At 35.9% G+C, this 16561-nt stretch overlaps 1 pseudogene; it reads left to right on the top strand.

The window, feature by feature from the left end:
• Positions 1-4393: 4393 nt before the first annotated feature.
• On the top strand, positions 4394-6334 carry LOC122277371 (annotated as a pseudogene).
• The last annotated feature ends 10227 nt before the right edge of the window (positions 6335-16561 follow it).

Below are 16561 nucleotides of genomic sequence, written 5' to 3'. Positions count from 1 at the left end.
ACTCACCAACATGCTCAAGAAGAATAATTTTGAGTGGAGTGAAGAGGGGGAGAAGGCATTTGAAGATTTGAAGAAAGCCATAACAACTACACCTGTCCTTGCTATGCCTAATTTTGGGAAGGCATTTGAGCTACACACGGATGCAAGTAATGTGGGCTAGGGTCTGTTTTGACACAAGAAAGAGGCCACTAGCCATCATTAGCAAGGCCCTTGGTGTTCAAAAGAAATGGTGGAGCATGTATGCACAAGAGATGCTTGCCATCATAGAGGCCATAAGGGTGTGGGCCTTATTTGTTGGCAAGGATGTTCTCAATAGTCACAGATCAACAACCTTTAAAGCACCTTTTGGAGCAAAAAATCACCACTCCAGATCAACAAAGGTGGGTACTAAACTTCTCGGCTTTGAGTTTGATTTGGTGTATAGGCCTGGTATGGAGAAGCGGGTGGCCAATGTCCTATCAAGGAATGAAGATGGTGAGGTGTTGGAGGCCCTCTTGGCTCCTTCATGGGGAGTTTGGGATGAGATTAGAGAATGAGTAAAGAAAGATCTAAGGTGTAAGGAGGTGATATAGAAGCTAGATGTGGATGCTAAAGGAGTTGAAAATTATGTGACAAGTGATTGGCTTCTAAAATACAAGGGGAGAGTAGTGGTGCCAAGTGTGGGAGGGCTTGGAAGGAGGATCTTGAGCCACTTTCATGATTCCAAGAAATGAGGACATTCGGGGGCGTACCGTACTTGGGTGAGGGTGGCTAATTTTTTCTAATGGGATGGCATGAAAGGAGAGGTGAGGGAGTATGTGAGGAGATGTGACACTTGCCAAAGGGTAAAGAGTGAGAGTAGCAAGCCCAAGAGGTTGATGCAACCCTTACCAATCCCTACTCACATTTGGGAGGATGTTACAATGGATTTTGTGAAGAGGTTGCCGCTCTCAAATGATTGTGAATGGGGTGCTTGTGGCGGTGGACCACTTGACCAAAATATGCACACTTCATTGCAATGATGCATCCATACATGGCCAAGACTATTGCTAAACTCTATGTGGATCAAGTGATGAAGCTTCATGAGATAGAGACCGTGTCTTCATGAGCAACTTTTGAAGGGAGTACTTCAAGATGCATGGGACGAAGTTGGCCCAAAGTTCAACCTATCATCCTTAAACCAATGGCCAAACGAAGGTGACCAACTAAACCCTTGAGCAATATCTTAGGTGCTTTGTGCACTTATACTTGAAGAAGTGGAAAGAGCATTTGGCATGGGCTGAATTTTGGTACAACACATCATATTACTGGTCTATCAAGATGACACCATTTGAGGAACTTTATGGGAAACCACCATCGGTGCTTGTGGCCTATGAAGTGGGGAGTTTACCAAATGATTTGGTGGATATAGAGCTTAAAGAGAGGGATGAAGTCTTGAAGGATCTCAAGAAGAATTTGGCATGTGCTCAAGACCAAATGAAGAAGCATTTTGACAAAGGGAGGAGTATGGAGTCCTTTGAATAGGGTGAGTGGGTATTTCTCAAGTACCTATCAAGAGAGCACAAGGTACTATCCAAAGCAACATTAAGCAGGTTGAGGACTAAGTATTTTGGCCCATATTAAGTGTTGGAGAAGTGCAGACAGCTTGCATACAAGCTAGATCTACCGGTCGAGGTTCATATTCACCCTATATTTTATGTCTCATGGCTAAGGAGGAAGGTTAGAGATCCAACCAAGGTGGTGAGTGAAATGTCAGTCCTGGATGAAGAGGGAAGAATAGCAATCCAACCTGAGAAGATCATGGAGTATAGGCTTGTGAGGAAGGGTGGTCTAGTGAGACCCGAAGCCTTAGTTCAATGGAAGGGACTTCCATCTAAGGTGCAACATGAGAGAGTGTTTGGGTTCTTAAGGACCAATTACTGGATTTGGACCTTGAAGACAAGGTCAATCTTGAAGGGGGGAAGATTGATGGAGATGCAAAAAGAGCCATTCGCAACGCCACTAGGAGAGCTACGTGTGCAAGGCTAGAAGGGTTGCATTGGGTTGCATGCATGGCTCGGGTGGTGAGTATTGGGCGTCCAAGACAAGTGCAACTAGACGAGTTTCACGTGTTGGCCAATTTTGTGATTTTGGGGTTGGATGGAAAGATGGCAAGAAGGTTGGATGACAAGATGACAAGTTCCTAAAATTTAGGGGTGTGGGCACCATTCATAGTGGTGGCCAGCTATGTTCTTTTTATTTAGGGATTTATTTATTTGTAATATGTTTATGTTATATCCTAGTTTAATTCCTAGTTTGTTTCATTTGTTTTAGGCATTAGATCTTGTTTACTTAAACTTAGGATTCCTTAAACTTAGGATATGGATCTAAGATTGGGATCTAGATCTAGATCTAGGTTAAGGGAAGTAAGGGGGAGGCAAGTGGTGCCAACCCTAGGGGTTTCTATTTATATTTCAGTCCTTTGCATTGCTTATTAATTATTGTTATGTTTTCTACAATGAATGAGAATTTTCTTTCAATACTTTTGAGAGTTAAGTGCTTGCCTAAGCTAGGCTTGATTTTCATCAACAATCAATTTGGATCTTTGTGATGCCTTGATGTAACCGCAGATCTAGCCAACCAACAAGCAACAAACCCTAGATCTAATCACCCAACACGCCAAACACTAGTGAGTAAGAGTGAGGCTTCTATCAAGCGAGTATTGTTCACAATATTCCACCACATTTTCATCATTTCAACACTGACACATACCTCACTCCCTAATCTATTTGTCTTGGAGCATGGGTACAAGCCAATCTAGCCTTGCAAACGCTCTTTCATCCTCCTAAAGCTCGATTCGATCCTTTTGTTTTGCATTATCCAACTCTCACAACAACGGATTTGTGTTTTTGGGACGAAATATTTTTGAGACAAAATGAGAATCCTTCCAAAATATGCTTTTTGGAGATGAAATTCAAATTTCATTCTAAAAAATTGACGGATGTTGTTGTCTGTTTGAAAATAAAATTTTGTATTCGAAGGAATATATTGGGAAGAAAAAATTTGTCCCTAATAGAAATTTTGTTCAAATGTTTTCCTAACCGTTCTATGTTAAATTTAATAAACCTTCGAATGGTTATTTGGAACCAGTGAATGTTAAATTATGCGGTTAAGTTAGCAAATTTAGCGGAAATTTGAGTATCCGTTCAAACAATGTATTTAGATGTTTGAACACAAAGGAGTATAAAATACGTTCGAAGGCTTCTACAGTACGTTCGAATAGTGGTAGAATTTTCACAAATTTTAATTACAAAAAAATACCTTATTAATTAGTTATTGAAAAATATTTAGTGTATATAAAAAAATATAACATTTAAATAATATAAATACATAAAGGAACTCAATAACTAATTCAAAAAATAAAAAGATGATTCATATTTAAATTAATTATATAAAATACAAATAGCTAGTGTCCATACAAAAAACTAAAAAAATGCAAATAAAAGATATGTACTACTAGCCCAAATCTCGTAGCAGCTTCTCAACTCCACCAAGGCCACAAATTCAAGCGGCTTGGCTTGCTTTTCATATAGGTGCTGTTACATGGACTTATGCATATTTGGCTACGAGTTCTTGACATAAAGTTTTTCAAGATGTTAAAGAGCTTATTAAGAGTGTCATTTGATAATTATTTAATTAATTTATCAAATTATTTAATGTCTATGCAAAATGTAAAATATGTAATTAATTTGTTCATGAGTCTTATTTTTTCAAAATTATCACTAAATAATATTCATAATTCATACATTCATTTGGGACACAAACTGCATTGTAGGCTCATTGATCCCAAGACACACACATATAGATACCCTAGTACTTTAATGTATATATGATGGAATGGTATGGCGCAATTTCTTTGGTAGCTTCAATATCATGTAAAAAGGAAATGAGTGGATAACACGATGCATATGGATCACATAGAAAGAACTTGCATTGGGATGGACCAATCTATCTGTAATTAAGTGTGAAAATGATACCATCTCTCTTCTACAAGTTATGTGTGGCGATTAATGGCTAAAAAATTAATTATTGGCACCTATTTTCTTTGTGAAAATGTTATGGAAATGTCCCTAGCATACGATGTCGTTTTCTTTCACACTCTGTGTCAAGATCTCTCATTGTCTCTCTTTATTATGTGTCTCTCAAAATCTCGTAAATTTTTGACTCGGGATAAGTTTTTAAGCTATACGTCTACAAGTCTTTGTTAACATTTTCACAAAGGGATTGTAAGTCTGCAAGGTGAGTCTACCATTAAAAAAATTGATTTTTTTCAGGTAAGTTCCAGATTTACGCGTTTTGACTGGATAACACGATGCATATATATCGACTATAAATAACATGCATTGGAAGAACTTCAGTACTGCTGCCTGCAGGAATGCTTTCTTGGCTTCCACTTCTCCTACTCTCCGTCTCATGGATTTCTTCCGTTTCAGCCACCTCTGGCTCATTTATTCGTTGCCTTTTGAGCCATTCTCAGCCCTCTCATCCAATCGCTGCGGCTATCGCAATGGCTTCTACTCTTCTGTTCAGCAACGTTACATCCGAAACCTCCGATTCAAGATGTCCAGTAAACCTTATCTCATTTTCACTGCTTTGCATGAGTCCCACATTCAAGCAGCCGTGGTTTGTGCTCACAGTCAGAACCTGCAAAAGAAGATCAGAAGTGGAGGCCATGACTATGAGGGTCTTTCTTATGTTGCCAAGGTCCCGTTCTTTATCCTCGACATGTTCATGCTCCGTTCCATTCATATTGATATGGAAACTAAGACCGCTTGGGTCCAGACCGGGGCAACTCTTGGCGAGGTCGTTTATAGAATCTACGAGAAAAGTAAAACCCATGGCTTTCCTGTTGGGGTTTGTCCCACAGTCGGTGTCGGTTTTAGCGGAGGAGGCTATGGTAATATGATGAGAAAGTACGGCTTGTCAGTGGATAACATTATTGACGCTCAGATTGTCAACGTTAAGGGCAAACTTCTTGACAGAAAATCTATGGGAGAAAATCAGTTTTGGGCCATTAGAGGTGGTGGAGGAGCCAGCATTGGAGTAGTTGTTTCTTACAAAATCAAAATCGTTCGCGTTCCGAAAACAGTGACTATTTTCAGGGTTGCGAAGACCTTGGACCAAAATGCCATAGACATCGTGTATCAGTGGCAACATGTTGCAGATAAGCAGGATAACAACCTTTTCATTAGGCTTATCCTCAACGTGCAAGTAAATGAAACTGATAGCCAGAAGACTGGAAGAGCTACATTCCATGCCTTGTTCCTTGGAGACACTGACAAACTTCTCTTAGTCATGAAAAAGAGCTTCCCTGAATTGGGATTGAAAAAATCAGATGCAACGAAACCAGCTGGGCTCAATCAGTGCTAATTTTCTGGACCAAGTCCACTCTCGGGACAGCAAACGTCCATGATTTGCTCAACCGAACACAAGATCTTGTTTACTTCAAGAGGAAATCAGACAATTTGAAGAAGCCAATTTCCAAGGATGGGTTGGAGGTGATTTGGAAGAGATTGATTGAGCTGCAGAACGTAGCACTGACATTCAATCCTTATGGTGGAAGAATGGCTGAGATTCTGGCGGAGGAATCTCGATTCCCACATCGAGCTGGGAATCTGGCAAAGATTCAGTATGCAGTAGACTGGCATGAGGCAGGGAAAGAGGATTACTATATAAATTTGACAAGAAAGCTTTACAGTTACACGACTCATATGTGTCCAAGAATCCAAGAGTGGCATTTTTCAACTACAAAGATCTTGACCTGGGTATCAATCACAACGGAAAGGACAGTTACTCGGAAGGAAAAGTTTATGGAATCAAGTATTTCAAGGGTAATTTCAAGAGGTTGGTGAAAATCAAGACTCAGGTTGATCCTGGTAACTTCTTTAGGAATGAACAAAGTATCCCTACTCTGCCGCACAGATGGTACTAGTGTGTGTATATATAAAGACATGCACGCACAGAGTATTAGTGGTGCCTAGCGAGCGAGGATTTCAGCGCTCAAAGTATTTCTTCTTGTGTGTACTATAGCTATTAATTGTTTGCCCGTAATATTTCCTGAAAAATGGAATATATTATTATTGTTCTTTGTTAAAAAGAAACAAAGCTGGTGAGCGTTTTAGTATATGGTTTCGAGATTGAGTAGATATATATATATATATATATTTATATGTATGTATAAACTGATAACTAATGGAATAAATATATGTATATATGTCAGTGTGCACCATATCACTACAAGAATTATGGTCATTGGCATCACAAGTTTTGATTGCAAAAATAAGGAAAAATCAATGCAAATATCTTTTCGCATCGATTTTTGATCGTCGACAGTTGGATGCAATTATTTGGTTATTTTTTAGTTTCAGCATCCATCTGATGAAATGGTTGCTAATATCTTATATTTTGCATCGATTTTTATTTGCTGCAAAAAACCCAAAATTGGTTGGAATTAGTCATCCCAACCACTGATGTGTTTGGATGCAAATGGACATTTGCATCCATAATAACTCGATGCAAAATAACTTTATTTGGATGCAATTGGTTCAAACAGTCTATCATATTTGTCCATTCGCATCCACAATAACTCGATGCAAAAAAACTTTATTTGGATGCAATTGGTCAAATAGTTTATCATTTTTGTCTATTTGCATCCATAATAACTCGATGTAAAAACAAAATTTGGATGCGAATGAACATTTGCATACACAATAACTCCATGTCCAACAAAAAAAAAAAAACCAAAGCACCATAGAAATAATAACTAAATTTAATGTGAAAATTTTTTGATTAACCCCATTCTGCAACCACTAGATCACTATGTACATTGCATTTCCTGTATTTTTTAAGTATAGTCATGACAAAAACCACTCCGGTGTAAGACACCACCTCAAATCTACTATAGAAATTTTAATTTGTTACAACCAATTTAGAGACACAAACAAAACCTTTGTAGTAGCTAAACTTGGCTTGCAACACTACGAGTGACCCACTCGATCTCTACACGTATGTAGTGTTGGAACTCCGACCTTTCTATATCTTCCCACGAGCACCCCTCGATCTCTGCATTAACAGCAGCTTCGGACTCTTTCGGTCAATAAATATGTTCACTTCAATGGACTTATGTAAGAGTTGATTTTGAGTGTGGTGTGGTGGAGAAGTATTTATCCAAGAGAGAATTAACCAAGTTGGGGAGAGGTTGCTCTAAAAAGTTCTTGGAGGCCCTTAGGGTTTTTGCTCTAATTCTCCACCCCTAGAATAGAAGTTAAGCTGTTCTATTTATAGTTCCAATCAAAGGAGGTGCTTCAAAATCCTAAATTTTAAGTGATCTGGAACATTGGCTCGAGCGAAGTGTCGAGCGAGAGTTGAGCAGCACATTCTGCCTAAGTTCGCTCGAACTCAGTGTCGAGCGAACGTCAAGCGTTTCAATCTGTCTGAGTTAGCTCGAGTACAGTGTCGAGTGAGGGTCGAGCATTTAACTCTGCCTGAATTTGCTCAAGCGCTCTATCGAGCGAGGGTCGAGCGGTGAACTCTGTCTGAGTTCGCTCGAGTGCCTTGTTGAGTGAGGATCGAGCGAAAACATCTGTGCGATTTTAGAAATCTCATGCTCTTAATGTGCATCCATCCATAATTTGGAAGCAATTACTCTTTATTTGTATCCAATTCTTTTGCCACATATAAAAAATCGATGCAAAAAGCCATATTCTTTGTAGTGATATATGTGCATATATATAGAAAAATAATTTATAAAATGAATACACGTTGATAACATTAGAAACGTAGAGATATTAGTGTCAAAAAATAATATTAAAAAAATCATAAACTTGAGTTCAGACACACACAAAAAGGAAAAAAATAAAAAAATAGCTAGAGAAATTATAAAAATAATAATATTTAGAAAAAAGAGAATGAGAGAAAATATTCAAAGTTATAAAAAAATTAAAATTATATTAATACATATTATATTTTAAAATTAATTAAATACAATCTAAATTTAAAATTTATAAAAATACCATCAAAACGAAAGAAAATTATAAGACTGATATTAAAAACAGTACGAAGTGAAATAGGACTTGAAATACCACTTTCGGCCGTAATAGCCGAAACGGCAAAGATTTGGAATAAAACAGAGCCAATAGATATAATATATTGAATATTACTCAGAATGAAAAATTCCAGCCGAAATGACTGGAGCGGAACTGATTTGAAAACTAGGCATGATTAGTACTGTATATAGCTAGTGCAAGTAATCAAACCCGTTTTAAATTTGGAGAGGATTCAGAATATGTAATGATGGTATTGATAGCATTTAAAATGAGGTATAATCTACGTGCATGGTTGAAAGAGATAGACTACTTTTATATTGACGTTATTACACTAATCAAATGTATTTTGAGTGGACCTCTACAAACTTTTGTCAATTTGAATAGTGACATTTTCTCTGATACCCCTCTAGTAAATGCCTCTGGCCCTCTCCGGACCCTTCTCTCTCCCTCTCCTTCCCTCCTCCCACAAGGTCCTCTGTCGTTTTAAGTCTCCCGTAGTAATTCTGGGATGGCTGATAACCATTTTACTTCCTTCGAGCCTCCAAAAAGCATGCAGAATATAAAAGCCCTTGGCTGGCCACCACCATCTGCATTGGTTGCCGATCTGCTAGAAAATATGATATCCTTGCTCCATTTTAGGCCATGTATGGGGATATGCATTGCCCACGCAGCGGGTGATTCACAATATTCCACCACATTTTCATCACTCCAACACCGACACGTATCTCACTCCCTGATCTATTTGTCTTGGAGCATGGCTACATGCCAATCTAGCCTTGAAAACGCTCTTTCTGCCTCGTAAAGCTCTGTTCGATCCTTCCATTTTGCATTATCCAACTCTCAGCACAACAAATTTTTATTTTTGAGATGAAATAAAAATGGTTTCAAAATATGCTGTTTGGGGTTGAAATTCAAATTTCGTTTAAAAAAATTGACGGATGCCCTTATCCGTACGAATGTACAATTTTGTGTTCGAACCGAATATATTGAAATGAAAAAGTTTTTTCCTAACAGAAATTTTGTTCAAACATGTACCTAATCGTTCAATCTTAAATATAATAAATCTTTGAACAATTATTTGAAATTGTTAAATGTTAAATTGGCGAAATAAGATATCAAATTTAGCGAGAATTTGTATATACATTTGAACAATACATTTAGATGTTTGAACACCAAGAAGTTATCATTTGAACATATAAACTTAACGTTGGAACGACCGGTTCGAATGAAAATTCTAGTTGATTAGATGAATAATGTTTGGAGGGAGTAGAAAATACGTTCGAAGGCTTCTACAGTACGTTTGAATAGTGGCACAATTTTTACAAATTTTAATTGCAAAAAATACCTTTTTAAGTAGTTAATGGTAAATATTTAGTGTATATAAAAAATATAGCATTTAAATAATATCAATATATAGAGGAATTTAATAACTAATTTAAAAATGAAAAGACAATTCATATTTAAATTAATTATACAAAAAACAAATAGCTAGTGTCCATACAAAAAATCAAAAAATTGCAAATAAAATATATACACTACTGACCCAAATCTCGTACCACTGTCTCGACTCCACCAACACCGGTGCTACAAATTGCTAGCGGCCTAGCTTGCTTCTCTTGTAGGTGCTATTTAATATTTTAAGAGATTTGGGGCTAAAAGAGTGAGAAAAGCAAGAGAGAATCCGTGTGTGGAAAGGGAGAAGTTTCAGATTGAGAAGAAACAGAGAGCGGGAGAGAAAAGTGGGGGTGGCCACCGTGCCTTTTTTTCCTTTTTTAAATAACAATGGGGTGGGAGTTACAACTTCTACGACGACTCTATGTATATAGTTAAATAGGCACATTGTGAGCACCTTTATATCAAAACCAGCCACTTGATGCATCTAGCTAAATTTCAAAATTGTCACTAAATAATATTCATAATTCATACATTCATTCCGTACACAAACTGTATTGTAGGCCGGTCATCGATCCCAAGACACACACATATAGATACGACTCTAGTACTTTAATGTATATATAATGGAATAGTATGGCGCAATTTCTTTGGTAGCTTCGATATAATATCGTGTCAAAAGGAAATGAGTGGATCACCTTGAAATAACATGTGTTGGGATGAACCTATCAGTAATTAAGTGTGAAAATGATACCATCTCTTTTCTACAACTTATATGTGGCTATCAATGGCTAAAAAATTAATTATTAGGAACTATTTTCTTTTAAAAAATGTTAGGAAAATGTTCCTAGCTTGCAATATCATTTTCTTTCACTCTTTGTACCAAGATCTCTCGTTTTCTCTCTTTATTATGTGTCTTTCAAAATCCCATAAAGCTTTGACTCGGAATAATTCTTTAAGTTATAAGTCTACAAGTCTTTATTAACATCTTCACAAAGAGTAATGGTAGACGTAGTTTTAGAGTGTACAAATAAGGTGAGTCAACTATTAAAAAATTATTTTTTCATCCAAATCTCAAATTTATCCTTTTTTTTTTAAAGGATATCCATGGCTTGCACACTCTAATTAGACTGCAAATATAATTTCTTATTTACAAATTCTGTTCATAGCCATGGATTGGCCCCATGCATTGACTTGGTAAGCCTTGCAATTAAAGGTTCAATATATAGGTCCATGCACTACAATAGAAAATATTTTTGGAACGAAAATCTACGTATCAAAAAATAGCATTGTTTTTGGAATGAAAAAAAATTCATACCAAAGTCATCCCAGTATCACTGTCCCAAAAGATTTTTTGGGACGAAAAACTGAATTTCTTTCCAAAAAATACTTTTGAAATGAACGAAGCCATTCGATGGTGTTTGAACATATATCCAATTTCGGGATGAATAATTTTCATCCTAGATTTACATTTGAATGGTAAACAAATCTCCTTTAAGTGTCAAAGTATGTTCGAATGCATTTCATTGAGTAGTCGATCAAATTTTAATGTGTTCATACATATTAATAGGGAGACATGTTAGAATGTTCAATTGAGTGCTTCAATGGAAATGTAATTGTTAAATTGAGTGTTCCATTGGAAATATAATGTTCGATGTTGTAAGAAACCAATTGAATGGTTATCCCCTTTGAATGTAATATTGTTAATTACCTTGAATGTTGCATTTCTGTTTGGATGGTTTGGATGCGTTCGAATTCCAATTGTTTACAATATACATAGAATGTTCTATGTACTCTTGAATGGTTTGTAATATAGGTATGAACGATTTTTGGATGTTCGAACATTAGAAAATATTTTTTTTCATATAATAAAAAAATTTTTACTATAAGAAAAATAGGCCATTGCGATTAATTTATAATAACGAAAAGACTATTAGCAATTAATTTATAATTGACATGCATAATTTCTTAAAAAAATTCATTAGAATTTGTTCAAAAAATATAAAAAGTAGTCTCATTCTCACACTTGAATAATTGGTCAAGAAAGGTTGCATTAATTAGAGCATTAATAGTACTGCTTCGATCTAGTAACTATCACCACAACGCCACCATTCCAGTACTACACTAACCGTACCCTTGACTCCCCTCAGTACTACTTATCTTCTCATTCTGACCATCGCCGCTCTATTTCTCTTGGAGCTAGCCATGCAGTGCTACCTTATAAATTATATTGTAGGGGCATCGATACAAAGACACACACATATAGATACGATCGTAGTACTTTAATGTATGTATGATAGAATAGTATGGCGCAATTTCATTGGTAGCTTCAATATCGTGTCAAAAGGAAATGAGTGGATAACACGATGCATACGAATCACCTGGAAATGACATGCATTGAGATGGACCAACCTATTTGTAATTAAGTATAAAAATGATTCCATCTCTTTTCTATAACTTATACGGGGTTATCACTTGCTAAAGCATTAATTATTAACACCTATTTTCTTTTAAATTTCTAAGATTATTGGGAAATGTTCCGAGCATGTAATATTATTTTCTTTCACTCTGTATCAAGATCTCTCGTTCATGTCTCTCTTTATTATATATCTCTCAAAATACTGGCTTTGACTCGGGATAATTCTTCAAGCTATAAGTCTACAAGTCTTTATTAACATTTTCACAAAAAGTAATAGTAGATATAGTTTTAAAGTGTGCAAACAAAATAAGTCCACCATTAAAAAATTAATTTTTTCATATAAGTCTCATATTTAACTACTTTTTTTTAAAGGAAGTCCACGGCATGCACACTTCAATTAGACTACACATATAATTTCTCATTTACAAATTCCGTTCGCAGTCATGGATAGGCCCCATGCATTAACTTGGTAAGCCTAACATTTGAAGGTTCAATAGGTCCGTCCACTACAACAGAAAAGATATTTGGAATGAAAATCTTCATCCCTGAAAATAGCTTTGTTTTTGGGACGAAAATAATTCATGCCGAGATCGTCCTAGCATCGCTGCCCCGAAAGATTTTTTGGGACTAGAAGTTGAATTCAAAAAATACTTTTGAAATGAATGAAACTGTTTGATAGTGTTTGAACATAAAGTTGATTTCAGGATGAATAATTTTCATCCTAGAATCATATTCGAATCATATACTGATCTCATTCGAATGTCAAAGTATGCTTGAACACATTTCATTGAGTAGTCGATCAAATTTTAATGCGTTTGCCCATATTTATAGGGAGTGGCGTTGGATTGTTAAATTGTATGTTCAAATGGAAATGTAATGTTCGATGTTGTAAGCAACCAATCAAATGGTTATCTCATTTGAATGTAACATTAATTATGTTGAAGGTTGTATCTCTGTTTCGACAATTTGGATGCGTCCGATCGCCAATTGTGTACAATATACATTGAATATTCTATGTACTTGTTCGAATGGTTTATATTATATGTACGAATGATTTGAGGATGTTCGAACAGTACTAGAAAATATTTTTCTCAAATAATAAAAAAACATTAATAGATATGCTTAATTTCTTTAAATATACATTAGGATTGGTTCAAAAAAAAAAGTAGTCCCATTCTTGCACTTGATTAATTTGTCAAGAAAGCTTGGGCTTAGGCCATTAGTACTACATGGATCTAGCAACTATCAGCACAACTCCACCACTCCAGTACCTACACTCACCCGGCCTCACCCTTGAGCTCCCTGAGTACTACTTATCTCCTCAATCTAACCATCGCCGCACTATTTCTTTTGGAGCTAGCCATGGAGTACTACCTTGCAAATCGTATTGTAGGGTCATCGATCCCAAGACACACAAACATATAGATACAATCCTAGTACTTTAACGTATATATATATGATGGAATAGTATGGTGCAATTTCTGTTGTAGCTTCAATATCGTGTCAAATGTTAATGAGTGGACAACACGATGCATATAATGGATCACCTAGAAATAATATGCATTACGATGGACCAACCTATCTGTAATTAAGTGTGAAAATGATACAATTTCTTTTCTATAACTTATATTTTGCTATCGATGGCTAAAAAATTAATTATTAGCACCTATTTTCTTTCTGAAAAGATAGGAAAATGTCCCTGGCCGGCATGCAATATCATTTTCTTTCACTCTCTATGTCAAAATGTCTTCTTGTATCTTTTTATTTTGTCTCTCAAAATCCCAAAAAGTTTAGACTCGGGATAGTTCTTTCAACTATAAGTCTACAAGTTTTTATTAATATTTTCCTAAAGAGTAATGGTAGATATAGTTTTAGAGTATGTAAGTAAAGTGAGTCCACCATTAAAAAATTTATTTTATCCCGCAAGTCTCAGATTTATTCCTTTTACTTTTTTAAAAGAAGTCCAAGGCTCGCACACTCTAATTAGACTGCAAATATAATTTCTTATTCACAAATACTGTTCGTGGCCATGGATTGGCCTCATGCATTGACTTGGCAAGCCTAGCAATTAAAGATTCAATAGGTCCACGCATTACAACAGAAAAAAAAGATTTTGAGGCAAAAAATTGAATTCCATCACAAAAAATACTTTTGAAATGAATGAAACCGTTCGATGGTGTTTGAACATAAAGCTAATTTCAAGATCAATAATTTTCATCCTAGATTCACATTCAAATGGTAAACTGATCTCGTTCGATGACCAAAGTATGTCCGAATGCATTTCATTGAGTAGTTGAGCCAACTTTAATGCATTCGTACATATTAATAGGGACACATTCGAATGTTAAAATGAGTGTTTGAATGGAAATGTACTGTTAGATGTTGTAAGAATCCAGTTGAATGGTTTTCACCATTGAATCTAACGTTAATTAAGTTGATGGTTGTTTCTGTGTTCGGATAATTTGGATGCATTCGAACGCCAATTGTGTACAATATACATTGAATGTTGTATGTACTTGTTCGAATGGACCGACTAGACCATTCCTTACCATCGGGTCAGGTCGGTTTTTTCCTCCTCCCCCTGTCTGTCATGGCTCTACTTTCTATACATACCGCAGTGGGTTACTCAGTCACACAGTTATTTCTACCTCACAAGCTCAGGTTTTCATCTTTTAAGCACTACTCATTTCCTTTGAGTTCCTCAGGATTCATACAAAGGAATCTTATTTCTCAAATCAAATACCAGAATTTATAAGCAGCACAAGTGAAATTCATAAAAAATTCAGTGTTCATAAAAGATGTACAATTGAAGCCCAACCTCGCCCTTGGTTTAATTTAAGATTTTAATAAAGTAATGATGATTTCCATTTCGTAACCATAATTTGTGAATCGGGTCCAAACACCTATAAACAGCCAAGGTCCACAAATCCTTAAAATTTGGGAAAGATCAAATCAGAATTTTTAATTCATGCAGATCATATACAAAAGAGTGAAAATGAAAATCATACCATTGATGTAGACCATAAGCCTTGAGCTACTCCTCATCAACATAAGTAAAGTTTTATTTTGGATCAAACTCTAAAAAAATACATGATGATTATTAAATGTTATAAAAATAAACATTATCAAAAAGTTTAATAAATATGTAAATAAGAAATAAGTTCATTACCCAATTATGCCTCAAAGCTTTCAATATTATCTAAGGAGGCACGAATATCAATAGGTATTGGATTCTTCAACCAATTCTGTGTACAAACAAGTATCTGTCTCAATATTTCCTAAATTTGTATGAGTGTCACTTTCGAAACAACCCATATATAAACTGACATATAATATTACATACAAACATAAAAGATATTAATAATGCATAGATGCATCCAAGCACACATACATAACAATAAAACTGGTACAAGAAGAGAGAGAGAGAGAGAGAGAGAGAGAGAGAGCTAACATCAATCCATCTTAACAAAGAAGAATAAAAATTCACTTTAATAATAAAGAAGGGAAAAAAAAGAAAGGAAAGCATCCAAGTGTTTACTTTAATAATAACTGAAAGTTCCTGTTTATATGGTGCATATGTGGGGAGCTCCTCCCCTCCAACATTAGCATTGCTACTGAGGTTCAACACTATATTTTTTTGGGTCTGTGTGGTTCTTTGCATTTTTTTTGGTTCTGTCTCTTAGAAAAAAAATTTGAAAAACCAAACATTAACACCTCTAAAACCAGAACCAGGAGCTCACAGTATGCACAAATTTTCTTAACTCCAAGGTAATATCTTTCGCTCACTCTTAAGAAGAGAAACCCAACAACTCTTCTAATACAAACACATCGTTGATACATAGCATTTTTTTTATATATTTAATTGCATCAGAAAAAGCCTGAAACTCAGTATATCGGTAGAGAAAGTAGAGGCATCGCTTCCGATTTGAAACTAATGTACCCAAGCACTTATCCTTCCTACTATCCACCATTAAAGAACCTTCAAAATCAAAGCCAATTGCAGAACCCAACAAAGCACCATCGCCCACTTCAATAACTCTAACCAAACCAAACCCCACACCCTCATCTCGAAAAACACAATGAAGTTTAGAAGATGCTGCTCTGTTTATAGGATAAAGGAAGAAGATAAATCACATGAAGAAGAACCCAGCGCAAAATCATGAATATAAATCACATGAAGCAAAACCTAGCACAAAATCATTATTTTAGTTTTTAGCTTCAGGGGAAATGCATTAATAGAGGGACTCACTGGCTTGGACAAAGACGAACGGTAAAGACGATGACAAAGACAAATGGCGATGACAAACATAGTGGTGTACTGGTGGCTAGGGTTTATGAAACTTTGAGGGGAAGAGCTTGCCTTGGTTCAAAATGCAATAGTTGGTATTGGTTTTGACCGATATTAATTTGGTTCAACTCGCTAGTTATCTAGATCAGAAGAACCCGACTTTTGTCAAGCGGGCTCAAGCCGGTTGTTGCGGACGGATCGGCCCACTGCATTTTATGCACTAGCTTGACAACCCTAGTACTTTAATGTATATATGATGGAATAGTATGGTCCAATTTCTTTGATAGCTTCAATATTGTGTCAAAAGGAAATGAGTGGATAACACGATGCATATGGATCACCTAGAAGTAACTTGCATTGGGATCGACCAACTTATCTATAATTAAGTTTGAAAATGAT

Source organism: Carya illinoinensis, chromosome 9 (genome assembly GCF_018687715.1).
Source record: "Carya illinoinensis cultivar Pawnee chromosome 9, C.illinoinensisPawnee_v1, whole genome shotgun sequence".
NCBI classification, from domain to species: Eukaryota; Viridiplantae; Streptophyta; class Magnoliopsida; order Fagales; family Juglandaceae; genus Carya; species Carya illinoinensis.
Note: the sequence above shows the minus strand (reverse complement) of the source record. Positions and strands in the feature narration are given on the sequence as shown.